The sequence below is a fragment of the Pinus tabuliformis genome, chromosome 2_2, assembly GCF_031772625.1.
Source record: "Pinus tabuliformis cultivar Carrire ecotype Pingquan chromosome 2_2, CPIR1, whole genome shotgun sequence".
Taxonomy (NCBI): domain Eukaryota; kingdom Viridiplantae; phylum Streptophyta; class Pinopsida; order Pinales; family Pinaceae; genus Pinus; species Pinus tabuliformis.
The window spans coordinates 1,258,815,397-1,258,843,334 of NC_142300.1; the positions used below are offsets into that span (position 1 = coordinate 1,258,815,397).

The window sequence follows — 27,938 nt, forward strand, 5'->3', positions numbered from 1 at the left end:
CATTTCTTTCTTTTCAATAAATCAAAACCCTCTCAGCTCTCTCAACATATATAATAAATATCTCTATAAACATTTCATTGCATCTGGTAATGCATTCCTTGAAAGTGAAATCATGAGAGTAGAAGGTAAAAGAATCCACGAGGAGAAAAAGGTGTGAGACACATTTTCCTGATTTCAATTCCTCCTGTATTAAGAGTTTGAATACTGTAAAAGTTGAAACCCTGAAAACAACCAAATAAGATATATGTTTCATAGTGTTTCATAGTGATTAATAAATAAATCTTATTTACCAATTATACAAATGTAAGTCATATACTTCTACATTCTAAAAAGCTTATCAATGATATTCTTATGTGAGAGCTAATAAATCCATACACTTGTAGGCTCTGAAAGCCAACAACAATATCCTTATGTGAGAGCAAAGAAATGGCAAGGGCAGCAAATGACAGCTTGAAGATCCTAACTCTTACATAGAAGCCTACAATCTAATTGAACAAGATTCTTCAATGGAATACAATAAAGACAATGAAGGGATGTTAGGTGCAGGCGAGGAGAACACGAAGGTAGAGGGAGGATTGGACACATCGTCTCCATTACCTTCAATCATTTGAACAACCTTACTCATACAAGGATGATCTATGTAGTTGTATTGGATACACCATAGGCCAACTTTGATGAGACTCCTAGCCTTCTCCACATCCTTTGCGTCCATTTTTCCTTCTGTCAATGTCATCCCCAACTCCCCGCTGTTAAGCATCTTGAAAGCCCATTGAGGAAAGTAAAACTGACTAGAATGGCTCACATTGCTATCCAAGTTATTTCTCCCCCCAACTATCTCTAGCAAAAGCATTCCAAAACTATAAACATCTAATTTATCAGTAAGAAGGACCACATCTCTGTTAAACAGCTCTGGTGAAGCATAACCAGGTATCCCTCTAACAACAGTGAGAGATATATGGTGATCTCCCTTCCCACAAAGTTTTGCGAGACCAAAATCTGAAACCTTTGGTCTGAACTCACCGTCTAACAAGATGTTGTGAGGTTTGATATCAAAATGTATGATGCGCTTGTCAAAATATTCATGTAAATATGCAATTCCACGATCCGCACCCAAAGCAATCAAATACAATTGTTTGAACCCTAAGACTTGCTCCTCCTTTTCCCCCTCAAATATGAACTTCTCTAGAGACCCATTAGACATGTACTCATAGACCAGTGCACTTGTAAGGGTTTCATAGAAATACCCCAACAAGCGTACCAAATTGACATGATGGATCCGTCCAATGGTCGCCACTTCATTCATTAATTGGCTCTCGATGTGCCTCTTCCGATCAAGAAACTTAAAAACCACTATAGTGTCGTTAAGAATTTTTCCTTTATACACCACACCAAAACCCCCTTCTCCCAACTTTTCTACAAATTTGTTGGTCATCCTTTTGATTCTTCCAAGGAAAATCTAGTTGGCATTTCGAATTTCTCTACCTTTGAAATAGTATAGATATGGGATTTTCTCCTCTTGCAGGCATGGTAGGTGAAGAGCACCGCTACTATTGCTACTACCAGAAGTGCTCCTCCAATGAAGCAACCTACGGTGGAACAAGGAGGACCTTGAAAAGATTAAATCTATTCCTTGGGTTAAGGGTCATAGTTTTCTTGCTATATACTCTTGGTATATTGGCTTTAACCCATTACCAGACAAACCACAAAATAATCTTATTTGGGTTAAATTTCCTTGTCTCCCCATTGAATTATGGTCAAAGAGGGTATTCACTAATAATGGAGATGAAATTGGGAAGTTCGTATGTGTAGACCCTCGATGCCTGGGGGCACCAGACGAAAGAGTTGCTTGGATTCTCATTGAAAACAATTATAGGGGAGGATTTCCGGGCCACATCGCTATCATCTATAGCGACACAAAACTAATTCAGAGACTAGACTATTGGGGTGTCCCCTTCCACTGTCTCAATTGCCACTGCACCAGACACCTTCTCGCCTATTGTCTTCGTCTATGGGGTGCCAGACCAATGGTGACTCGTAGGCCTCGGAATGGGATATGGAAACAAGGAAAAGATATATTTGTAGATGGCTCTTCATGTGGGGGCACTAAGACTCCAACACACGACAATGGCTCTCCACTGTATACAGGTACTTCTCCATGCCCTCTACCTGGCATTCCCTCTCATCACTCTGCTAAAAATCCGTTACTATATGCTCCCATTCACATTCCACCTTAATCTCACCAAAACTTGATCGTCCTTTCTTACTATATGTGTTTACGTCTAATTAGGCCAACCCTCACTCTTTGAAGGTTTCTACCTCCCTCCCGTAGATTCCATATCACTCGGGTTTACAACATCATCACATGATTACCCATCACCGCTACCTAATGGCCTGCCTCATCCGACTCATCGTGACCCTCTATCTTCCACCCATATTTGCTACATCCATGCAAAGTCTTCTACTCGTGTCATTCCCCCCACCTCAACATCTAACCCTCCACTTGAACTTACTCCTGCATCACCACATTCACCGATAGATTCCCCCACAAATTCTATGGACAATGATCTCGATTTCCTTATCCAGAAGAAAACCTTGGACCTCTGGTCTCTCACTGTCCACAAACCATCATGTCCTCCATCCCTTTGAATTAGCCCTACATATGTTGGTAACATCACTATTCGGAAGAAAAATCCACGAGACAGCAGACACTTCTTTGGACGTCCACGTTTCCCAACATCTTTTTGTTCTGAGGATGCACATGTCCTCACTGACATCCCCATTGCTGACTCTATCCCTCGGGCCCTTGGAGCACGACAGCCCGCTCAAGGAAAAACATGACTTTTATACTTTCCCTAAATTTGCGGGGACTTGGGGCTACCCCTAAATTTTTGGCCTTGGAGAATCTCTTCTCTTCTAACCGCCCCTACATTATTCTACTACAAGAAACCATGCATCATGCTCCTCGGGTGATTGGTTATTTTTGGAGAATGTTACCAAACTCGCACATGGCTTCCACTGATACAAATGGTCTCTTGGGTATCCTGATCGCTATCTAGGACCCCAGATGGGTCAAGATTTGGGATTTTTCCTATTTTGCTGGAATACTACTTGCTGGACACATCCTTGGCCCCTTGGGTCGCATTCACATTCCAAATATTTACACACCATATTGTCATCTAGATCTATTTTGGAAGCGGTTGTTGAGTCGAAGTTACTCGACTTAACTTCCCTTATTCTGGCAGGTGATCTCAACTATACACTTGGCGTGCATGAGAGTTGGGATCGCTCCAGTAGCACTGACATTATGGCCGACAAACTTAAATCTATTATTTTGGATCATAAATTTGTTGATATTTTCCCCTCCACTATCTCGCCTACTTGGGATAATGGTCGGTCGAGGGAGTGTTATGTAGCAAAGCGACTTGACCTCTTCCTCCTACATGATCTGCTCATCAAGCAACTTGGATTGGTCTCATCTGAAATTATCAGCTGCCATATTTCAGATCATTACCCCATCATACTTCACTGGCGTCGGGAAGATTTCCACGATAGTTTTCCCTTTAATTTCAACCGGATCTGGTTGGAAGATCCTACTTATTTTGATCTTGTAAAGGATATTTGGTGCGGCAAGGAAAATCAATATCCCTCCCATATGCGGTCCTTTATTGAGAAATTTTGGATCCTAAGAGAGCCAAACAAGAAGTGGGAGATTAATTAAAAGTGACATTTGAACAAAGAACTTGTTGATATAAATAAGGAATTGATGGAGATTGGCCCACTCCTGACTAGTCACACACCCCCGACCGAAGTCTGGTCTCTCATACAGGCATTAGAAAAAAGAAGATTGGCACTACTTCTCTATAAGGAGACTGCATGGAAACTAAAAGGTAGAGCTATCTCGATTAGGGATGATGACCGAAACACCAAGTTCTTCCACATATATGAAAATTTTCGGCGACAAACTAATTCTATATGGGAGATATATGACTCTGATGGGAACAAGTGCCAAACACAACAGGATATCAGTCGGGCCGCCTATACTTTTTTCCAACATGCTTACGGCTGGAAAACCATAGACTACCCAGAGGATCAACTGTGGGGAATACAACACTACCCTAATATGTTCGATGAGGAGGCGAATCATACCCTTTACAAATCGATATCTGTAGAGGAGATACACGAGGTACTGCATTCATTCCATGGAGATAAAAGCCTTGGCCCTGATGGATGGACCGTTGAGTTGTTCACTCACTTTTTTGATCTTTTTCAAGCTGCTCTGGTTAATTTAGTTGAGGAATCCCAGGTACAGGGTTTTGTTCATCCCCTCCTAAACTCCACCTATATTTCTCTAATCCCGAAAAATCCAATTACACAATCATTCTCTGATTTATGCCCCATTTCCCTCTGTAATCTTGTCTATAAAATCATCTCTAAGACTATTGCAAATCGCCTGAGACCCATCCTCTCATCCTACATCACCCCACAACAATTTGGCTTTCTTAAAAATCGTCAGATACATGATGCAAGTGCTATAGCACAGGAATGTCTACATTCCATCCACTCAAAGAAATTAAGTGCAACGATTATGAAGGTGGACCTTAAAAAAACTTTTGACTGCCTGGACTGGGGGTATTTGAGACTGGTCCTCCACAAGGTTGGTATTTAGTCCTTGGTTGCTGAGTGGATCATGGATTACGTAACAAATGTACAATTCACGGTGATCATCAATGGATACCCAACAACATATTTCAAGGTCAGGAGGGGTCTCAGACAGGGTTATTCACTATCACCTCTCCTATTCATTCTGGCATTAGATGGTATGAGTCTTCACATTATAGATGTTGTTCTTGTAGGACATTTTCTACCTCTCAAAATCAGAAGAAATATTCCGATTTCACACAACTTCTTTGTGGATGATGTGCTTATCATGGGGATCCTCAAAAAGTTTGCTTGGCTTCACCTATTTCACATTTTCATTAGATTTGGGAATGCTACTCGCTTAATAATGATCCAAAGTAAACCGGTTATTGTACATGCACAAGGTGATACAGAGATTACTGATTATATAGCTAATTTATTTGGTATTGCATCTGTGCTTATGTCTACTGGTTTTAAATACCTTGGTTTCCATTTAAAGCCTTGTAATTATAGAATTTTGGACTAGAAATGGCTGGTTGACCGATTCTATCAGAAAATATCGGGCTGGGAGTATAGATATCTCTCTATGGGAGGGCGTTTCACTCTTACTCAAGCGGTGATATCGCAAATGAGTGTGTACTGGGCACACTTATTCCAACTACCCACTTCCATCATCAAGAAGTTGAATTGGATCACCACACAGTTCATTTGGTCTGGTATGAGGCAGAAACAAAAATATCACCTCTCAGAACTAGAACACATCACTTTGCCGAAGAGGCTAGGTGGATGGGGCATCCTACACTTGCGGCGATTTGGGCACACCCTTCTTCTCAAATCCATATGGCACGAGATTTTTGGCACAGGCACATGGTGTCAAAGTATAAAACAAAAATATTTGAAAGGAATTGATTTCAAAGTATGGATGCGTAAGGGATGCATTGGACACAACTCTGGCTCTACAATATGGTGCAGTTTTGTGATTAGCCATTTATTTCTTACTCTACTCACATGAAGATTGGGCACGAGACACCACATAACAATTGGCCGCAACAGTGTATCAGGACTCGAGGACTTGAACTCCTTCATATTCTCTTATACAGGGTCTAAATGACCTGGGCATTTTCTTTTGGCCACAACTCATCGCGACTTGGCAAAACAAATGCCCTGTCTGGAAACATTCATTGGAGTTGAGACTAAGTGGTCCAAACGTTGTGGAGTGGGATAAAATATGCACACAATTGTGGCATTTTGGTATCTGTAGGGACACCGAATGTGATTTGATTGCATGGCAAGGTAAGATGAAGACTGACAACATCTTGGTGGCGGATGCATATAATAGACTTTGTTGTCTGTATGAAAACTAACCGTAGGTTGGTTGGTTTTCTAAATTCCAGAATTCCCACATTCCCATAAAAAACACCATTTTCCTCTAGTTGGTATGGAGGAACAAGAATCTGACTTGGGAAAATCTGCAGAAGAGGAACTGGATTGGACCTGGGTATTGTGCACTTTTCAATTGGGCAACAGAGGAGAATGGACATATGTTCTTTAAATGTCCTAAAGTTTTGATATTATGGCAAAATATGGATGCCACATATGGTTTATATATCCCACTGTTCATTGGCATTGCGGACTGGCTGGAATGGTGGAGTAACCAACACTATTCACGGTGTCTCTTTCCACCCATCTTCATTTGGGAAATCTGGAAATGAAGGAATAATATCATCTTCAACAATTACAAAGAATAGGGAGCTCAAGTGCTAGAAAGAATTAAGAACAAGATATATGTTGCATTATAAGAGGATACCACAAAAAAATCCCCCAAGGAACATCATTGGCCCTGAGATCAACTACCTGGTGGGTTTCTTTGATGGTGCATCACAAAACCGCATATGTGGTTGTGGTTTCATATTACACATCGAACTAGAGCTGTCATATTATGTTCACTTGGGGATGGGAAAGGGAACCAATACAAAGGTTGAAGAAATGGCATTATGGGGACTTATGTGGTTTGTACATTTCTTGGATATACAATTCGTTCACATCTATGGCGACTCTAAGGTCATTATTAACTATGTTGGAGACAAGGCTACAATCTACAAATCCTCCATACAAGGTTGGCTAAATTAGATCAAGTCGCTCTGGAGCCCTCTACTACAATCCTCCATAGAACACATTTGCAGAGACTTCAACATGGAACCGGATCGACTCTCCAAGCTAGGCATGAGGAACAAGATGGATGGACTTCATGTGGAGATCAAAATGGGTGAAACTTGGCATGAGGTTGGGATTCTCTCTTACCAAGTGGAAAACTCATCTACCAAGTGGATGATCACCTGATCTTACACACTGTCAGAACTATGCAATCCTCAAGGAATGATTCCTTGACTACATGCATGAGTTTTATTTATAGGAAAAAACATGCAACTGATAGTACACTGTCCTTGAATTTAATCTCAACTGGGTCTTTCTCAGAATAGACAGGCATGAGTTTCTGATGAGGGAATCTTTAGTTAACTGGAGTACACTAGTTGAGTGCATGCATGCATCAACTGACTGTTAACTCTCTACTAGTTCCTCAAACAGTTTGGAACTAATTTAACTGGACTTAACTAATTACAACTGAGTTAACTAATTACAACTCAAATATAACTCAATCTTATCTCCTTAATTTAAGGCTTATCTCCTTAATTTAAGGGATAACTTTTGCATGACTTCAGAAAGACTTCTAACTTGAATTTCTCCAACTAATTAAGTAAAAATAACTTAATTAATTATTTCCAAGTAGCTGTTAAGACTAAATTCGATTTTAATTCAAAATTTAATTCAAGGACAAATTAAATTGGAATATTCTTGTTGCCATATTTCAACACTCCCTCTCAACAAGAAAGGGATTATCTACCACCTCGATCCTGTCTCTATGGAACTCGAATTTACATTTTGACAATTCCTTTGTCAAAATGTCAGCATCTTGCTCCTCTGCCAAAATACACTATAGCAACATGATCCTCCCATCACCAACACCTTGCTTTACCTTGTAAAGCCAATGGGAACTCACAACTAGCTTGTTCTCCGGTTTCGGAACCACGTCCCAAACACTGTTACGAACTATGGAGTCATACTCCTCCATCATAGCATCAACCCAAATTGGCTGCTACACTGCTTCCTCAAAGGAAGATGGCTTGGTCTCAAAATATTCCCCAATAAGGGCCATGTATCTAGTGTACCTCTCAGGTGACCTCTTCTGTCTGCGCTGAGAAGAAGGTGCTCCCACATTCTCTCTCGTATCATTCAACAATCTGTCAGCTTCTCTTGTGCACTTCTGTCCATCTCTGGAAGACTCTACTTGAGTGGATGTCTCCACTCCTGGAACCTCTGCATGCAGCTGCTCCGCATCAGTCTGAGGCTCCTCCTCCTTAGGAGCCAATAGTTCCTCCACAGCCTATAGTTGGAGCTCCCTCTCAAGGGAAACTCGCATGGCCTTCTGCTCATCAAACTTGAGATCTCAGCAAACCACTATCCTCCAACTCATAGGAAAGTACACCCGATAGTTGTGAGGTGTATCAGTGTACCCCACAAGTATCCCCAACTCTGTTGTCGGCTCAAGCTTATTTCGTGCATCCTTTGTCACATGGCAATATATCGATGAGCCAAAGATCCTGAAGTGACCCACATCTGGTCTCTTACAGGAGAAAGCTTCTTGTAGTGTCTTCATCCCAAGTATGCGATGTGGGCTTCTATTCTGAAATAGACCGTTGTGTTGCATGCCTCAGCGCACAAGTGAAGTGCTAGGCCTTGGTCATGCAGCATTGCCCATGCTGCCCCTACAATAGTTCTATTCTTCCTCTCGGCCACCCCATTTTGTTGTGGGTTATGAGGTGCCGTCAACTCTCGTTTAATTCCTTCCATTGCATATAAGTCCTTAAACTCTTGAGAGACATATTCTCCACTGTTGTCACTTCTCAAGGCCTTGATCTTCTTCCCTAAATCTTTCTCGACCCAAGCTTTGAACTCAAAAAACTTTGTGAAGGTTTGGCCCTTCTTCTGCATGAAATAAATCCAGCATTTACGAGAATAATAATCAATGAAAATCAAATAATACCTTTTCTTTGCTATGGATGTCATCGAGAATGGTCCACACACATCAGTATGAACTCTCTCTAAGATAGCCTTTGCTTGACTGTCTCGATCATGAAAGGCATACTTGGTGTACTCTCCCAAGGTACAACCTTTGCATGTGTCAACTTGCTCAAGTTTACCTTTGGGAAGTCATGTAGATATTTGTTGCATTATATTCAAAGCCCCATGATGCAAATGGCCCAACCGCCTATGCCACAACTCGCCAATGTCTTGGCTTTTCACCAATTCTACTTTCGTACTCAACATTGAACAATCATCTACCTCTAGTTTATAGAGATTCTTCACCTGAATCTGTATCCTCTTGGTCTAACCCATGGTTATGTGTCTTAGGAACGCCTTTCCTTTACTGAAGACAACACCGTAGCCTTTGTCCTCCAACATCACGACCGATACCAAGTTCTTCTTTAGTCCAGGCATGTACATCAAATTTGTCAAGATGACAGGAGGTCCATGCTCCATCTGAAAAGCAATCGTGCCCACTCCTGAAACACTATACCTTCCATCGTCACCCATCTCTATGCACATCTTGAGGTCTTTCTCCTCCAAGGCACTAAATAAACTTTTATCACCGGTCATGTGGAATGAGGCTCCACTGTCAAGATATGAGACACAACCCATCATTGATGACACCATGCATGCAATGAGGGTAAATTCCATTTCAAACTGAGAGGCTAATGCCTCACCTTCAAATCCTTTTTAGGATCCCTTCTTGCACTTCTTCGATGGGCAATTAGCCACATAATGTCCTAGCTCGTGACAATTAAAGCATCCCACTTTAGACATGTCACCCTTCTTCCCTCCATGAGAAGAATTCGATTTGGAATGGGAAGCCTTCCCCTTCCATTTCCTTGCCTTACTTGCTACGACCAGATTTTCTTCATCATCATTCTTGGATGAAGAACCATCTCGTGTGCTCCTCCTGATCTCCTCCTGCGTAAGATCTGACCATAGTCGTTCCCAATCTGGCAGTTTCTTCCTTCCATTCACAAAGTCCTGGTAGCTATTCCAACTCTTTGGAAGGCCAAGGAGACTGAGGCTCACCATATCATCATCGGTAGTAGTTATTCCCACACTGCCAAGCTCATATTTGTAGGTGGTGAGCTTGTTCTGATATGTGGAAATAGTATCACCCTTCTCCATCTTGATTCTTCGAAGCTTATCCTTGAGTGCCAATTTCCTCTAGTTGCTACTATTCTGGTAGAGGTCCTTCAATGTCTTCCACATTGAAAATGGAGTATCCTTCCCATGGAGACTCGAGACAATATGGTCTCGAACTCCCTCAAGAATGATCCATCTTGCCTTCGCCACACACTTCTTCCACTTAGCCAAATCTTGTGCATTAGTTGAAGCTGGCTTTGGGATTTCTTGATCAATGAATTCCTTCAAGCCATTGTCTTCTAATACAACCTCCATTCTATCTTTCCATGCTATGTAATTCGAGCTACCTTCCAAGGCATACTCGAGTCTCAAGCCATAGAACGCCATTGGCCAACCTTGAAGTATGATATGAATTCGATTTTCACCTGCAACCTCGAACTTCAAACTTCAAATTCTCTTCTCAGTATACTGTTCACATCTCTAATACCATGTAGAAAAATCTCTACAAATCCAGCTCTGATACCATGTAGAAAATCTGCTTGTAGGTTAACCCGATAATGTAATATAAATCAAAGCAGAATACTATAACCTACTTCTACTATCAATTTGCGGAAGCTTAAAGATCGAGCTGAACAATATAACTAGAAGAAGAAGAAATCAATGTAAAATACACATGAAAATACTTTGGGGAAAGCCTCAGCTAAAAACCCCACTATATGTATTATCATACAAGGTGGAAATACATAGGAATTATACAAATCCTTAGCTCTCACAGCTAGCTAGCTCTCAGTACAATCCTCACAGATGCTCACAGGAAAGCTTGGCTGCTCTCCAACCTTCCTCTCTGCCCTCCAAGCTCCTATTTTCTTGCACTATTCCTCTTGGATGATTCTCTCTTACCAAGTGGAAAACTCATCTACCAAGTGGATGATCGCCTAATCTCACACACTTTTAGAACTGCGCAATCCTCAAGGAATGATTTCTTGACTGCATGCATGAGTTTTCTTTATAAGAAAACACATGCAACTGATAGTACATTGTCCTTGACTTTAATCTCAACTGGATATTTCTCATAATAGACATGCATGAGTTTCTGATGAGGGAATCTTCAGTTACCTAGAGTACACTAGTTGAGTGCATGCATGCATCAACTGATTGTTAACTCTCTATTAGTTCCTCAAACATTTTGGAACTAATTTAACTGGACTTAACTCAGTAAACTGAGTTAACTAATTACAACTCAAATATAACTCAATCTTATCTCCTTAATTTAAGGCTTATCTCCTTAATTTAAGGGATAACTCTTGCATGACTTCAAAAATACTTCTAACTTGAATTTCTCCAACTAATTAAGTCAAAATTGCTTAATTAATTATTTCCAGGTAGTTGTTAAGCCTAAATTCGATTTTAATTCACAATTTAATTCAAGGAAAAATTAAATTGGAATATTCTTGTTGCCATATTTCAACAAAAGTTGTATGTTTTGATAAATATTAATGTAAAAGTAATTTTTGCAAAGGTTGACCGAGAGAGAGAGTGAAAGTCTGATAGGTGAAGAGAAAATCATGAAGCAAATTTTGGTGGGTGCATGAAAACAATAGTTACTATGTTTTACTATGTGTTACTCTGCAACCCTAAAGAAGTGTAAATCACCGTAAACTTTGTTTTTTACTTGGTGAATGAGTGGAAACCTCATATGAATATATTTTCATGCATTAGAATTTAATCCAAAGATTTGCCGTGATTTATTTTCTGTGTTTTATTTAACCCTCTGTGCAACTGAAGATTTGCTTGTTGCAACTGATATTTGAAGCAAATTGTTACAATTTTCTTGCCACAACTGAAGATTTGCTTGCCGCAATTTATATTTGAACCACACTCTACCCCTCTAAAATTTTCTAACACATCTATGGTCAATTATCTATTTTTAATTCTTGATAAGTGATCTAGTGTGACATGGGTTTTTCTTAATAAGTATTTCAAATTCAAAATCTTAGGAACAATAAAAATACCATTCTCAATCCTACTCTTTCTCGTTGTCAAATATCTCGTTATTTTTTTATTCAAATTTGAGATGGATGACAAACTGGGTGATATACATTCATTTTTCAGGGTCGAATTGGTATGGCATCCACACAGCATTCACATGAACCAGAATAATTTTTTTGTTCATGCTAGGACATGTACTAACTTTCTTTTCAATAAATCAAACCATTCTGAGCTCTCTAAACATATATAATTGATGTCTTTTTAAACATTTCATTACATCTAGTAATGCATTCCTTGAAAATGGAATCATGACACTAGAAGGTAAAAGAATCCATCTGGATAAAATTGTGTGAGGAGACATGTTTTTCCAAATGCAATTCTTCTTGTCTTAAGAGTTTGAACACTAATAAAATTGCAACCCTGAAAATAACAAAATAAGATATATGTTTCATAGTGAATAAGAAATAAAAGTTTATTTACCAATTACACATATGGAAGTGATATACTTGTACATTCTAAAAATCTTAACAATAGTATAGAGCTAATAAATGCATACACATGTAAACTCTTAAAGCCCAACAACAATATCCTTATGTGAAAGCAAAGAATTAGGTAGGGTAGCAAATGACAGTTTGAAGGTTCTAACTATTTACAAATAAATCTACAATCTAATTGAACAAGATTCTTCAATGGAAGACAATAAAGACAATGAATCGATTTCAGGTGTAGACGAGGAGTACATGAAGGGAAAGGGAGGATTGGCCACATCACCTCCATTACCTTCAATCATTTGAACAACCTTGCTCATACAAGGACGATCTATGTAGTTGTATTAGATACACCATAGGCCAACTTTGATGAGACTCCTAGCCTTCTCCACAACCTCTACATCCAATTTTCCTTCTGTCAATGTCGTCCCCAACTCCCCGCTGTCAAGCATCTTGAAAGCCCATTGAGGAAAGTAAAAACTGACTAGAATGTCTCACATTGCTATCCAATTTCTTTCTCCCCCCAACTATCTCTAGCAAAAGCATTCCGAAACTATAGACCTCTGATTTATCAGTAAGAAGACCCACATCTCTGTTAAACACCTCTGGCACAGCATAACCCGGTGTCCCTCTAGCAACAGTCATATATATATGGTCATCTCCCTTACCACAAAGTTTTTCGATACCAATACCAGAAACCTTTGGTCTGAACTCAGTGTCCAGCAAGATGTTGTGAGGTTTGATATCAAAATGTATGATGCACTTGTCATAATCTTCATGCAAATATGCAATTCCATAAGCAATACCCAGAGCAATCAAATACAATTGTTTGAACCCTAAGACTTGCTCCTCCTTTTTTCCCTCAAATATAAACTTCTCTAGAGACCCATTAACCATGTACTCATAGACCAGTGCACTCATAAGGTTTTCATAGCGATATCCCAATAGGCAGACCAAATTGACATGATGGATTCGTCCAATGGTCGCAACTTCATTCATTAATTGGCTCTCGATGTGCCTCTTCCAAACAAGAAGCTTAAAAAGCACTAGAGTGTCGTTCAGAAGTTTTCCTTTATACACCACAACAAAACCCCCTTCTCCCAACTTTTCTACAAAGTTGTTGGTCATCCTTTTGAGTTCTTCCAAGGAAAATCTGGTTCACATTTCGAATTTCTCTACCTTTGAAATAGTATAAAGATGAGATTTTCTCCTCTTGCGGGCATGGTAGGTGAAGAGCACCGCTGCTATTGCTACTACCAGAAGAGCTCCTCCAATGAAGCAACCTACAATGGAACGAGGAGGACCTTGAAAAGATTAAATCTATTCCCTGGGTTAAGGGTCATAGTTTTCTCGCTATATAATCTTAGTATACCGGCTTTAACCCATTACGAGACACACCACAAAATAATATTATTTGGGTTAAATTGCCTGGTCTTCCCATTGAATTCTAGTCGAAGAGGGTATTCACTGATATTGGAGATGAAATTGGGAAGTTTGTATACGTAAACCCTCGATGCCAAGGGGCACTGGGCAAAAGAGTGGCTTGGATTCTCATTGAAAATAATTACAGGGGAGGATTTCTGGACCACATTGCTATTAGCTAGAGTGACACAAAACTGATTCAGAGACTAGACTATTGGGGTGTCTCCTTCCACTGCCTCAATTGCCACCGCACCAGACACCTTCTCGCCCATTGTCCTCATCTTTGGGGTCCTAGACCAATGGCAACTTGTAGGCCTCGAAAGGGGATATTGCAACAAGTAAAAGATATATTTGTGGATGTCTCTTCATATGGGGGCACTAAGACTCCAACGCGCGACAACGACTCTCCACTGTATACAGGGACTTCTCCACTCCCTCCACGTGGCATTCCCTCTCATCACTCTGTTGAAAATCCCTTACTATCTGCTCCCATTCACATTCCATCCTCCTCACTCTCTGAAGGTTCCGACCTCCCTCCTGTAGATCCCATTTCACTCCAGCTTGCGACATCATCACATGATTACCCATCACCACCACCTAACACCCTGCCTCATTCGATGCATCGTGACCCTCTATCCACCACCCATATTTGCTACATCCATGCAAAGTCTTCTACTCGTGTCATTCCCCCCACCCCAACATCTGACCCTCCACTTGAACCTACTCCCGCATCACCACATTCACCGATAGATTCCCCCACAAATTCTGTGGACAGTGATCTCGATTTCCTTCTCCAGAAGAAAACCTTGGACCTCCGGTCTCTCACCATCCATAAACCATCGGGTCCTCCATCCCCTCACATTAGCCCTACATCTGTTGGTAACATCACTTTTCGGAAAAGAAAAAACCATGGGACAAAAAAAACTTCCATGGACGTCCACATTTCCCAACATCTTTCTATTCTGAGGATGCACATGCCCCCATTGACGTCCCCATTACTGACTCTAACCCTCAGGCCCTTGGAGCACGACAGCCCCCTCAAGGAAAAACATGACTTTTATACTTTCCCTAAATTTGCAGGGACTTGGGGCTACCCCTAAATTTTTGGCCTTGAAGGAACTCTTCTCTTCTAACCACCCCCACATTATTCTACTACAAGAAACCATGCCTCCTGCTTCTCAGGTGATTGGTTATTTTCGGAGAATGTTACCAGACTCACACATGGCTGCCACCGACGCAAATGGTCTCTCAGGTGGCCTGATCACTATCTGGGACCCCAGATGGGTCAGGCTTCTGGCTTTTTCTTGTTTTACTGGACACATCTGTGGCCTCTTGGGTCACATTCACATTCTAAATATTTACGCACCATACCGTGATCGAGATCTATTTTGGTAGCAGTTGTTGAGTCAAAGTTACTCGACTTAACTTCCCTTGTTTTGGCGGGTGATCTCAACTGTACACTTGGCACGCATTAGAGCTGGGGTCGCTCCAGTAGAATTGACGCTATGGCCGACAAACTTAAATCTCTTATTTTGGATCATAACTTTGTTGATATTTTCCCCTCCACTATCTCGCTTACTTGGGATAATGGTCAGTCAAGGGAGTGTTATGTAGCAAAGTGACTTGACCGCTTCCTCGTACATGATCTTCTCATCGAGCAACTTGGGTTGGTCTCATCTGAAATTATCAACTGCCATATTTCAAATCACTGCCCCATCATACTTCATTGGCGCCGGGAAGATTTCCGCGGTAGTTTTCCCTTTAAGTTCAACCAGATCTGGTTGGAAGATCCTACTTATTCTGATCTTGTAAAGGATATTTGGTGCAACGAGGAAAATCAATATCCCTCCCATATGCGTTCCTTTATTGAAAAATTGTGGATCCTAAGATAGGCGACCAAGAAGTGGGAGATTAATAAAAAGCGACATTTGAACAGAGAACTTGCTGATATAAATAGGGAACCGATGGAGATTGGCCCACTCCTAACTGGTCACACACTCCTGACCGACATCTAGTCTCGCATACAAGCATTATAAAAAAGAATATTGGCACTACTGCTCTATAAGGAGACTACATGGAAACTAAAAAGTAGAGCTATCTGGATCAGGGATGGTGACCGAAACACCAAGTTCTTCCATAGATATGAAAATTTCCGGCGACAAACTAATTCTATATGGGAGATATATGACTCTGATGGGAACAAGTGCCAAACATAATGATCATCAATGGATACCCGACAACATATTTCAAGGTCAGGAGGGGTCTCAGACAAGGTTGTTCACTATCACCTCTCCTATTCATTCTGGCATTAGATGGTCTGATTCTTCACATTATAGATGTTGTTGCTGGAGGACATTTTCTACCTCTCAAAATCAGGAGAAATATTCGGATTTCACATAGCTTCTTTGTGGATGATGTGCTTATCATGGGGATCCTCAACAGGTTTTCTTGGCTTCACCTATTTCACATTTTCATTAGATTTGGCAATGCTACTCACTTAATAATGAACCAAAGTAAATCGGTTATTGTACATGAACAAGGTGATACAGAGACTACTGATTATATAGCTAATTTATTTGGTATTGCATCTGAGCTTATGTCTGCTGGTTTTAAATACCTTGGTTTCCATTTAAAGCCTTGTAATTACATAATTTTAGACTGGCAATGGCTGGTTGACCGATTCTATCGGAAAATATCGAGCTGGGAGTATAGATGTCTCTCTATGGGAGGGTGTTTCACTCTTACTCAAGCTGTGATAATGCAAATGAGTGTGTACTAGGCACACTTATTCCAACTGCCCACTTCCATCATCAAGAAGTTAAATGGGATCACCGCACAGTTCATTTGGTCCGGTATGAGGCAGAAACACAAATACCACCTCTCAAAACTGGAACACATCACTTTGCCGAAGAGGATGGGTGGATGGGGCATCCTACACTTGCAGTGATTTGGGCATGCCCTTCTTCTCAAATCAATATGGCACGGGATTTTTGGCATAGGCACATGGTGTCAAATTATAAAACAAAAATATCTGAAAGGAATTGATTTCAAAGTATGGATGCGTAAGGGATGCATTGGACACAACTCTGGCTCTGCAATATGGTGCAGTTTTGTTAAGATTAGCCATTTATTTCTTACTCTACTCACATGGAGATTGGGCACGAGACACCGCATAACAATTGGTCGTGACAATGTATGGGGACTCGAGGACCTAGACTTCGGATTCTCTCATACAGTGTCTAATCAACCTGGGAATTTTCTTTTCGCAACAACTCATCACGACTTGGAAAAATAGATGCCCTGTCTGGAAACATTCATCGGAGTTGAGACTAAGTGGTCCAAACGCTGTGGAGTGGGATAAAATATGCACACAATTGCGGCATTCGGGTATCCACAGGGACACGGAATGTGATTTGATTACATGGCGGGGTAAGATGAAGGATGACAACATCTTGGTGGCATTTGCACATAATAGAATTTTCTATCTATATGAAAACCAGCCGGAGGTTGGTTGGTTTTCTAAATTCTGGAATTCCCACATTCCCACAAAAAACACCATTTTCCTCTGGCTGGTCTGGAGGAACAAGAATCTGACTTGGGAAAATCTGCAGAAGAGAAACTGGATTGGACCTGGGTATTGTGCACTTTGCAAGAGGGCAATAGAGGAGAATGGACATCTGTTCATTAAATGTACTGAAGTTTCGATATTATGGCAAAATATGGATTCCACATATGGTTTATATATCCCACAGTTCATTGGCATTACGGACTTGTTGGGTTCTATTATATTCTTTCCATGACTAGCCCACATAGTTAACCGGGGGGTTAGAGGGGGGGAGAAACCCCCCCTTCGTTGTGCCAATTGCATAGCGGGGGGGTCACAGGGGGTTTGACGGGTGCAGGAAACCCCACTCTATGGGGTCCGGGGCAGCGCCCCTCGAAATTTTGGTTTTGGACCATATGTTAGGTTGGGCGGACCCACCTATGGTTTTATACATGATTTTTGGTCCATGGTTTTGGACGCGATGGTTTTTGGTCCATGGTATTGGATGCTTCGGCATGTATAAATATGTATTGTAACATTGAAAGGAACATAATGAAAAATCAAGCTAGTAGTCTCGGTTTTGGCATCCAGGGGAAAATCTTTGTGTATATGTGTTTTATGTATTATGCTCTCGCATTGTTTATTTTCTATGTTTTAGAATTTGTATGCAGGTAATTTCTATACAGGGTTAAAACCTACATTTGGTATCAGATCAGTTTTGGCTTCAAGGGGACACCTTTGTTGCTGAGGAGTTTCTCTCAGGCCTGTGCTAGACTCTATTCAGTGGGAGATCTGCGAGATCGATTCTGGTGGTGAAAAGAGATGGCGAGTAGTGGAAAGATAGAGATCGAGAAATTTAATGGCCAGAGTTTTGAGTTGTGGAAATTCAAGATGGAGGATCTGTTGGTGGATAGATATTAGTGGATCATGGTAGATCTGGGTACTAAACCAATGGGAGTGTCTGATGAAGAATGGAAGAAGTTAGATCGGAAGGCAAAGAGCACAATACGATTGTGTGTCTCGGATTTAGTATTGCTAAATGTATCAGGGGAAGTTATGACTAAGGCTTTGTGGAACAAGTTAGGGACTTTGTACCATTCTAAGTCTCTGGTGAATAAACTGTTCCTATAGAAAAAGTTGTATAACCAGAGGATGAAATATGGAGACTCGGTGATAGAGCAACTGAACGCATTTAATACTGTGGTAAGTCAGTTATTACTTGTTGATATTAAAATTTCAGATGAAGATAAGTGCATTAGTTTGTTGTGTTCTCTACCGGATTCGTGGGATAGTCTGGTTATTGCAATAGGTAGCAATACAACTGCCTTGCAGTTTGATGAAATAGTCTCATCCTTGCTAATGGAGGAGATGAGACAGAAAATATGGAGAGCCAGAATGGTGATGCCTTATCTATATGAGGACGGTCCCAAAACAGAAACAAAAATAAGTCATCGGGTGGGAGATCTAAATCTAGAGGGAGATCTAAATCTCCAAGAAAACCTGTAAAGGTGGTGTGCTGGAAATGCGGAAAGGAAGGGCACTACAAAAGGGACTGTAAATCTAAAGCTCTTGATAAAGGAAAGGGATATGATGATGTTCCTTTTGCAGAGGCGAAAACCACCTCAGATGAAGGTGGGGATGTGTACTTGGCTTCTTCAAGTACACATGTAGATCATGAGGTATGGTTGATTGACTCAGGTGCATCCTTTCACTTCACTCCCCATAGAGAGTGGTTCTGTGAGTATGAGAAATATGATGGTGGTGATGTCTTCTTAGGGGATGACAGGAAGGCTAGAATCGTTGGTCGTGGAAAAGTAAAGTTGAAGTTGCAAGGTGGAAGGGTTAGAACACTTCCGGGTGTTTTGCATATTCCTGCATTAGCCAGAAATTTGATTTCTGTAAGCAAGTTGGATGATGCAGGTGTAAAAACAATGTTCGAGAAGGATACCTGCAAGATGGTATGGGGGGCACTGGTATTGATGCGGGGAGTTCAAAATGGAACTTTGTAGAAGCTGCAAGGTAGCACTGTTGTAGATGGGTGCAACAGTTTCGTGGTTCTTGAAAGTAGAGCGGAAAATCTAGTGGTCTCTGGAGAGAAGATCATGTTGTGGCATCAAAGGCTTGGACATATTGGAGAGAAGGACCTTCAAATACTTCATGGTAAAGGTATGGTAGAATGTATGAGTAATAGCTCTATGGATTTTGATTTTTGTGAAAATTGTGTATATGGGAAGCGAAATCGAGTGAGTTTCCCCTTTGGTGGTAAGAGGGCAAAACATATATTAGAGCTTGTGCACAGTGATGTGTTTAGACCTGTGAAGGTTCCATTACGGGGTAAGTCTGTGTACTATGTATAATTTATAGATGACTTCTCAAGGAATACATGGATATATTTCCTTAAGAAGAAATCTGAAGTCTTTGACAGGTTTAAAGAATTTAAGGCTCTGGTGGAAAACCAAAAACAGAAGAAGATAAAGGTGCCGAGGACAGATAACAATGGAGAGTTTTGCAGTAAGGAATTTGAAGAATTCTATAAGGAGTCTAGTATAGCACAGCATAATACTAATCCATATACACCTCAGCAAAATGGTGTTGCAGAAAGAATGAACAAGACGTTGATGGAAAGGGCAACAAGCATGCTCAGTGGTGCCGGGTTAGGACAGGAATTCTGGGTAGAGGCGGTGGAGACAACATGTTACCTGGTCAATAGATCACCTTCATCATCGTTGGAGGATAAGACTCCACAAGAGGTATGGATTGGTAAGAAACCCTCTCTTTCAAATCTGAGGGTATTTAGATGTGATGCATATGTACATGTTCGAAAGGAGAAATGAACCAAATTGGATAGTAAATCTGAAAAGTGCATCTTTATTGGGTATAAAGATGGTTTAAAGGGTTATAAGCTTTGGAATCCAGTAACAAGGAACGTTGTGTACAGTCGATATGTGGTGTTCAGAGAGGTGAAAGATGTTATTAACATGAAGTCCAACCAAAGGAACCTGAGAAGATAGAGTTTGAGCTAAAGGAGGAAGAATCAAACTCTACAGAAAAGGAGAAATCAGAAGATGAAGAGCCACAAACTCCAGGCATGAGAAGATCAGTTCGAGAAAGAAGGCAGCCTAAAAGGTATAGTCCATCTGCTTTCTGTTCAAATTTTTCTTTATTACTGATGATGATCCCAAAACTATGAAGGAAGCAGTAGATTCAGAGGATGGAAAACTCTGGAAAGAGGCCATGGTTGATGAAATGGCATCTTTGCACAAAAATGAGGCTTGGGATCTAGTGGAATCGCTGGCTAGAAGGAAACCTGTTGGTAGCAAATGGGTGTTCAAGAAGAAGACAAATGCAGAAGGAAAGGTGGAGAAATACAAAGCTCAGTTGGTAGCAAAAGGTTATTCCCAGGTGTCGGGAATTGATTTTGGTGATATTTTTTCTCCTGTTGCCAAGGTAACTTCTATTAGATTACTTTTATTTGTTGCTGTTGCTTTTGATTTTGAGGTAGAACAGATGGATGTGAAGTTAGCATTTCTTCATGGGGATCTGGAAGAGGAAATCTACATGAAGCAACCTGAAGGTTTTGTGGTGAAGGGTAAGAAAGAACTGGTATGCAAGTTAAAGAAGTCTCTGTATGGGTTAAAACAGTCACCAAGGATGTGGTATCAGAAATTTGATACATTTATACGGGTACTTGGCTTCACCAGAAGCAAAGAAGATCACTGTGTATATTTTAAATTAATTGGTGACCATGTTATTTATTTGGTCTTCTATGTGGATGATATGTTGCTGGTTGGAAATGAAAAAGGAATTATCCAGGATTTGAAGACCCAATTGTCCTCCAAATTCGACATGAAAGATCTTGGTGCTACAAACGATATTTTGGGCATGGAAATTAAAAGAGATCGGGCAAAGAGAAAGCTCTGGTTAAACCAAAGGAAGTATGTCGAGACAATATTGTAGAGATTTAATATGCAGGATAGTAAACCAGTGAAGGTTCCTATTCCTGTAGGTGTAAAGTTATCTGATGAACAATGTCCCAAGACACAAGAAGAGGAAGAGGACATGTCCTGTGTTCCATATGCAAGTGCAGTTAGTAGCCTGATGTATGCAGTGGTCTGTACTAGACCAGACATTGCACATGCAGTGGGAGTATTGAGCAGGTTTATGTCAAAACTAGGAAAGGAGCATTGGATAGTAGTGAAGTGGGTTTTCAGGTATTTGCGTGGCACTAGTGATTATGGCTTGTGCTACCAAGGAAGATCAGGATTGGACAAAGTGTTGGATATTCATGGCTTTGTTGATGCAGACTAGGCTGGAGATCTGGATCAGAGAAGATCTACAAGTGGGTATGTGTTTAACCTATTTGGAGGTGTAGTCAGTTGGATGAGTAAGAAACAATCTGTAGTGGCACTATCAACTACAAAGGCAGAATACATGGCAGCCACTCATGCAAGCAAGGAAGCAGTTTGGTTGTAGAGATTGTGTTCAAGTATGGGGTTAGTACAGGGAGCTATAAGGATAGACTGTGACAGCCAAAGTGAAATTTTCTTGGCAAAGAACCCTGCATATCATTCAAAGACAAAGCACATTGATGTTCAGTATCACTTTGTGAGGGATATGATAGAAGAAAAAAAGGTGTTGCTGGTAAAGGTGGACACTTTGAAGAATACTGCAGATGCATTGACAAAATTTGTGAGCTCTGAGAAGTTCTCTTGGTGTAGAGAAACAATGGGCGTTTCAGGGCTGGATAAATGACTAAGCTCTCTTGTGGCCTCCTGTGGAAAGAAAACAACAAGAGGGAGAATGTTGGGTTGTGTTGTATTATTTCCATGACTAGCCCACGTAGTTAACCGGGGGGTTAGAGGGGCGGCGAAGCCCCCCTTCGTTGCGCTGATTGCATAGCAAGGGGGTCACAGGGGGTTTGAGGGGTGCGGGTAACCCCACTCTATTGGGTCCGGGGTAGTGCCCCAGGAAATTTGGTTTGGACCATATGTTATATTGGGTGGACCCACCTATGGTTTTGTGCATGATTTTCAGTCCATGGTTTTGGATGCGATGGTTTTTGGTCCATGGTTTTGGACATGATGGTTTTTGGTCCATGGTATTAGATAAATTGGCATGTATAAATATGTATTGTAACATTGAAAGGAACATAATGAAAAATCAAGTTGGTAGTTCCATTTATGGGATCCAAGGGAAAATCTCTATGTATATGTGTTTTACCTGTTATGCTCTCGCATTGCTTATTTTCTATGTTTTAGAATTCGTATGCAGGTAATTTCTATACGAGGTTAAAACCTGCAGGACTGGCTAGAATGGTGGAGTAACCAACACTGTACACAATGTCTCTTTCCACCCATCTTCATTTGGGAAATCTGGAAATGGAGGAATAATATCATCTTCAACAGTTATAGAGAACAGGGAGCTCAAGTGCTGGAAAGAATTAAGAACAAGATATATGTTGCATTACAAGAGGATACCGCAAAAAATCCCCAAGGAACATCACTGGCCCTGAGATCAACTACCCGACGGGTTTCTTTAATGGTGCATCACAAAGCCACATATGTGATTGTGGTTTCATATAACACATCGAACCAGAGCTGTCATATTATGTTCACTGGGGGGTGGGAAAGGGAACCAATACAAAGGCTAAAGAAATGGCATTATGGGGACTTCTCTGGTTTATACATTTCCTGATATACAATCTGTTAACATCTATGGCAACTCTAAGGCCATTATTGACTATGTTGGAGACAAGGCTACAATATACAAATCCTCCATCCAAGGTTGGCTAAGTCAGATCAAGACGCTCTAGAGCCCTCCACTACAATCCTCCATACAACACATTTGCAGAGACTTCAACATAGAAGTGGATCGACTCTCCAAGCTAGGCATCAGGAACGAGATGGATGGACTTCATGTGGAGATCAAAATGGGTGAAACTTGGCATGAGGTTGGGATTATGCCAATTCCAGGATGACTTTCTACCTGCACTCTCTTTTTTGTATCAACGCATTGAACACTCTGCTATTTCCTTTTTGTGTCATATTTTTTTTTGGAATTACTGAGAACAATGAACAGGCCTAATATAGAACCACATATTGTCAGATATGATTGTGCTCCACTATATTTAGACAGGCATGCACACCGGATTGGACTGGAACATTATTGTATGAAAGACATACTACATGCACTGATAACTATACTTATATTATCTTAGATATTCTGATACGAAAAAAATGTAAATATAACTCATGAATGAATATATAATTTTTTTCTTCTAAAAAAATAAAAGAAATACAGAGTGTTATCCTAGAAACACTAGAAGGTGAAAACAAAATACAAATTCATTTTGAGATGAACAACCAGAGATACTGAAATAAGAAAAAATTGAAAAAAGACTTACCTGTTATAATGGCCGATCGATGACCTGTAAAGAAGCCATAACAACTTTCTTATTTAAAGGAGAAGTATCATAAGTAAAGGAGGAGGGATGTGTTAAAAATAATCTCTCTTTAATTAATCTAATTGGACAAAGTATTTTTACAAAGATATTTTTGGGTGTCATTATTCGGAATATTTTGAGAAAAAATATGTAAATCGATATCTCTAAAAATGATTAATATTTAACAATTTTATTTATTTATTATAAATTTTATTAAAAGATGAAAAGTAAATACAATGCAATGATATTGATTTATTATAAAATTTGATGAAAATAACATGTAATATTGTAAGGTCTATTTAATGATGAAAAAGATTTGTGATGCTCCTTATGTTTTTGTATTTATCTATCTATTTATCAGTATACACATCTTTATGTATATCTAATGAAAATAACATGTCCAACAGCGTCACCAAGTAAATTTGGACACAAAATAGTTTGTTAATCATGTCAGCGTACAAGTTTGGAAAAAAATTATTATGGTAGAAGATACCGTGATTTTCTATTGAAAGTGTTGCTGGATTTGTGCTCAAAACGATGCTCAGAAATTTTATTTTATAATCGCCATTGTCTTTTTCATTTGGAAAAAAATAAGATGCCTGCAGGATGTAACAGCGATTTTCGAGGATGCGACAGCTTCTTGACTATGGAAGTGCTAATGCCAAATTCTGGTTAGCTTGCAGTAATGATAATTTTCCAGATCTATACAAGTTAGGAAGGGCCCAATTGCCCTGACATATTCCTTTCTTCTTAATATAAAAAAATACTCATGGTTTAATTTATCCAAACACGGTAGGTTTGAGACTGATCTATACATTTATGCAAAATTTATTCCTTTTATGACATTTTAGTATTACTTTTATTAAGGACAAGCCAATAGGCCCCCACACTGGTTACAATTTATAGATAAGATTATTTTTTAATTGATATATTTGAAGTTAAAGATGGGTATTATCATGATAATGTTTAAATTAAATTAAGACATAAAGTATAATCAATGTTAAAATTAAAAATTACTTCCACCCAAATGGGGTGATTAGATGGCAGCGCCTAACGAGCCATATATAAGTATTAAATGTACCCGGAGATGCACGCGATATAGCTCGTTAACACGCAAAATGCCTTTTTTTATTTAGTGATGAGTTTTGCATTTTGCGTGTTAACGAGCTATATCGCGTGCATCTCCGGGTGCATTTAATACTTGATATATGGCTCGTTAGGCGCTGCCTGATTAGACGAGAGGATGAGAGAATACAACCACTCACATGTCTTGCTTGTCCACCTACTCTAACGCTGATGCAAGGTAGTTATCGTCACGATGCGATAACTACGGGGCAGCAAAATCACGAGGCGGAACTTCTCTCTGGTTGTAGGTAATCAATTGAAGCTATGAGAAGTCTCCATACGAACAACTTGCAAGGAGCAAGTTATAACATTGCATAGTTATGGTTGTATCATTTGGAGGATTATCACATGTTGCTGGGGAACGATTTTTGGAAAATGATGTTGTTAATACAAGGATATAAATGTTCTAAGTTCTTGGCTATTTATTATTATGGTTTATAGTTCGTTTTTTTTTTATATAGTTTTAACGTGTTTCGTCATTCTTAGTGGTGGTTAGTAGTGCTCATGCTCATCGACGATGATGATGATTTATTAGCAAGCTTATTTGCTTTCTCGTGGTCTTAGCATAGATGACTAGTGATGGTAGAGATTACGGGGACTTCACTCAATAAATCGTTGATTTATCACGTGCATTCGTGGCATATTAAACAATACCTTTAATTTGACTACATATTCGAAAATACCCCTAAAATCATATTATTTAACCCCCTACCAATACAAACCCAATACACCTTCCCAATTCAAAATCCCCTACTTCCTCTAGATATTATAGGTTTCCATTTTTTCATTAACATTTTTTATACCCCTTTATATTTTTTCGTTAACTTTGAGCTTCATTTTTTATACGTGTCAATATAAAAACATTTTACCCACCATATATCCTCGAATATATTATGACATTTTTTACTCAATATATATCCCTTGATATGAACCCGCGTGGTATGGTATTTCTCCCCCAGTGAATCCCCCGTGGTAGAGATAGGACAATGTCAAACTGACTTAGTGGTGTAGTATCTCGATTATCCACATAAAATGGTGCCATGTGCGAGGCAAACCCAAGTAGAGCCACATCCTCCAACCCCACCCATCCCTCTTATGAAACGAGAGAGGCTTAGGTGGCAAAATAATGTTATTACAACCATTGCTCATTCACGTCACAAGGATAGACGAAGGCATTGGAGGAATAAGTTTTTGCGAAAAGGAAAGGTTTGTCAAGGGGCCCAATCATGGAGAGTAAGAAGGGTTGACTCTTTGACTCATTCCACTCTCATACGAGGGATACAATTTGTTTCTTTTAAATTATTAAGACCTACTAGGTGATAAAAAACATGGTGACAACAACCCTTGAAAAAATAAAAGAACCACAAGAGGACACCCTTCATGGACCAAGGATATTTAAAGGAAAGTTCAAATTAATGTGCAAAAGGTCTATTCCATTGAGTTTATAGTGGCATGGAAAAAATGGGAAAAAAATAAATAAAAATAAAAAATCAAACAACAAATGTGGAGGTAGGGGGCTCTCCATCCAATCTCATCATCTTAGAGGAGACAAATCCATCCCCAAGCTCAAAGCTAGACCAAAAATAATATGTCAGGAATGTTGTGTAGAAAAATGAAATAGAGTAGACTCCCACACCCCTTTACTATAAGCAATAGTTTGTTTTTTATTTCTAGCCTTTTGAACTTCTATGCGGTTAGTATGAAATGAAGATGATTTAATGATAGCATTACACTGGAGTGTGACTCATTTCTTTTGGGAAATTCACCTAATAATAAAGTCTTATGCCTTTTCCTTTGTAAGTTAATTGTATTATCTTCGAAATCCATATTACATCACTAATGAGCCATTTTTAAAAAAAAATATTGGTCTCACTCTGCCACATGGGAAATAGATTGGTTGGTTGATATATAAAAGTAGTAAATGTCTATATACAAAACCAGGAACAACAACTAAACAAAAGGAAAAGACAACGATAAAAGAGACTGATACAAAATAGCCAAAACAAATAATTTGTCTAAGGTGTTTGATGATGTCAGTGGAGTCGGATACTTCACACTCATATCGAGCGGCATTGAGGCCTTAAACTCACATTGGATGTGTTTCTCCATGTGATCTAAGTAAGATTCCAACCTATCAACGCATGCCTGCTTTTTCCATTGATTCTATTGAATATCATTCAGAAAGAAAATTATATTATTCCTATGCCCACATTTCTCCTTTAAAACAAGTCCTAGCAAGGTGTTTAACTGCTAGTGGAGAGTAATAGGATGCATGTACTGATTCCTTCTTCCCCTGGTACGACTAGGGTTAGTAAGCTAATGGGAACCTCTTCAAATAGTTTTGAGTTTGAATAGGCTTACTGGTCTTGAGCAACATGATTCTCAAGTCATTGAATCTCTACCCAAGTACTATGAGAGGTTGCATGGTGATAAGTAATCGTCGCCTCTTAGGTGAGTGACGAGGCATGTGTTCAAGATTGCTAGCCATGTCCACCAACCCCACGACGACCAAGCATATGCTAACATGGCACAATGACTACAACTAGCAATAGATCAATGTAGTATCAAAAGCAAAGAACACAGCAAGTCCAAAGACTCCAACCAAGAAGTAACTCCTCAGAAACAAATAATGTTGCAAGGGAATTTGAAGAGTCTACATCCCTTGATACAACTTCTAACCAGATACCATCTATCCACCACCAATCATTCCCAAACTATCTAAATAGGTACAAGAAATGACGATAATAATAAACTCTGATACAAACATCCCTACCAAACAGGCTGCTAGGAGATATCTTACACAAACTACTTTGTTGAGGGATAAAAACACCAAGGATATAATCCAACTCCATAGATAGTAGAACCCCTAATCTCAAAGGACATAAAGTAGTGACAAGCCCTTACAAAGGCCCTTCAAAGAAACCCATGCCATACTAGAAACAGACAAAATCCAAGGAAATTAGTATACTAGGAAAAGAGAAAGGTATTACCTTCTTATAACCACCAATAAGAGCCAAGACCAAGCACATCAGTAATTTATAATCTAAATTAT

The 27,938-nt window shown here is 39.8% G+C and overlaps 2 pseudogenes; both read right to left on the minus strand.

Moving 5' to 3' along the window:
• Positions 1-478: 478 nt before the first annotated feature.
• On the minus strand, positions 479-1,303 carry LOC149198054 (rust resistance kinase Lr10 pseudogene; annotated as a pseudogene).
• An 11,494-nt stretch (positions 1,304-12,797) lies between these two features.
• Positions 12,798-13,481, minus strand: LOC149198055 (rust resistance kinase Lr10 pseudogene; annotated as a pseudogene).
• Positions 13,482-27,938: the final 14,457 nt, after the last annotated feature.